The sequence below is a fragment of the Belonocnema kinseyi genome, chromosome 7, assembly GCF_010883055.1.
Source record: "Belonocnema kinseyi isolate 2016_QV_RU_SX_M_011 chromosome 7, B_treatae_v1, whole genome shotgun sequence".
In the NCBI taxonomy this organism is placed as follows: Eukaryota; Metazoa; Arthropoda; class Insecta; order Hymenoptera; family Cynipidae; genus Belonocnema; species Belonocnema kinseyi.
Window position 1 is genome coordinate 101581202 of NC_046663.1, and position 1863 is coordinate 101583064.

Here is a 1863-nt window from a genome sequence, read left to right on the forward strand (position 1 = left end):
ATGATCAAATTATAATTATCAAAATAGAATGGACCGTCTCACTGACAACCAGCTTATCAATGAGCTCTTTACATTTAAATAAAAGTTCTTGTATTAATTCTAAATCAGTTTTAAACCTTTTGTAACTCTCCTTCATACGAGTTTCCAAAACATCAACAATCAAGTTTTCATAAATTATTTTAGTTTGTAAAGAAGCTATTCTATCATTGATAGACTGCATATCTTGTTCTATCATACATTGCACCAGATTTAAATTTACTTCTTCATTTAGATCTTTAGCTTAAGCCACATTACATACTTCTTTGTATTCAATGTCATAAAGTTCATCGAGGGTTAATGTGTGTCCAATGCTAGGAATACCAGTGGCGCCAATTCTATTTGAAACAGATCGACGGATCTACTTCAGACCCCTTCTGCTTCTACCCCCTCTATTTGAGAAAAAAGAATGTGATGAGCAAAATAAAACAAGAGCGTGAAAACACATTTATTTCCTCAGGCACTTGTGTAACAAATAAATTCTTTAAATACATGAATAGCACGCCAAAATTTCAAACATCAAATTAAAGGACTTTCTTCTAGCTTCATTTACAAATAAATAATTGATAATATTTTTTCTACACAGTAAGGAATCAGCAATTTCAATAGAAAAAGGTATAAGAGATCAACTTAAATTGCAAAAAATTCAAAATTAAAACTCTAATATACTATTTCAATGAGTTACACAAATTTGTATTGGATTTATAAAAACTGTTTAGATAAAATTTATTAATCAATCTTTTTCTACGATATATTTGTTGTAATCGAAAAAATTAAATTAAGAGCTTTATTGCGTCGTCTGGCTTCACGGATCTTAAGGTCAATGAAGAGATTTGCATCCTCGATTGGAAGAAAAACACGCTATTACCTACGGAACGCGTTTTAGCCGGTTTGTCAAATGCTGTATTCGAGCAGAAGGAATTGTTAGCCTGTAATCTTCAAGCAGTGGTAGATTGGGATTTTCCGGATTCTGATGATTTTATGCCGCAAACATTGTTTGAATATTTATCATCACTTTTTGGCTCAGACTCACAGGTACAGTCAAATTTTGAACTAATAATGCAAGTAATCTGCGGGAAGAGGGCGGAGTGCATTGAGAATAGAAGGCAACGACTTCTATCCGAGATTCAAAACAGAAACGTTCGAGCAGGTTTACGCAGGGCCCCTCCGAATTCAGAATATCTTTTTGGCAAATAGGATTTGTCACATCTTATCCAATCTCTAGGGGGAACTCAAATTTGGCTAAATACGCCTTCATACATGGCAACTAAGAGACTGATTCCAAGGAGAGACTTCTCCCACTCTACTTCATCCAACAACCGGACTTTTCAACCCCCAAGAGGATCATCGCAGACTCCAAGGTTTAGAAACGACTCGCGACGAGGAAATTTCGCCCCTAAGAATACAACATATAAGGGACCACTCGTATTCAAGCCCGCGGATTTCTTTTATGGAAAGCCAGACGATAGATGACTACCCGTCAGTTCAGAATTTTTCAGGAGGCCAGCTACGTTACTTCCGAGAAAGATGGAGGGTTTTAAGGGCTCCACCCATCATTCTCAAACTGACTTCCGGTTTTCGAATTCCTCTCGGTTCGAAACCAAACTTGATACGCAATTGGATGGATTCCAATTTTGTGACATGGTCATCGCAACAGATGCCTCAACAGATCGATCTGTTGAAGAGACAAGGTATTCTCGAGCCTCCAACACGTTTAGGCCCAAGCTTCATCTCAAAAATGTTTTTGGTCAGAAAAAACAACTGAGGAGTCAGGTCGATCTTCGATCTACTAGGCCTCAACAGGCATGTAAAGGTAAAAAAGTTTCA

At 36.9% G+C, this 1863-nt stretch overlaps 1 pseudogene; it reads left to right on the forward strand.

Annotated features, from left to right (window-relative positions):
* LOC117176585 overlaps positions 1 to 1509 on the forward strand; it is a 5024-nt pseudogene extending 3515 nt beyond the window's left edge.
* The last annotated feature ends 354 nt before the right edge of the window (positions 1510 to 1863 follow it).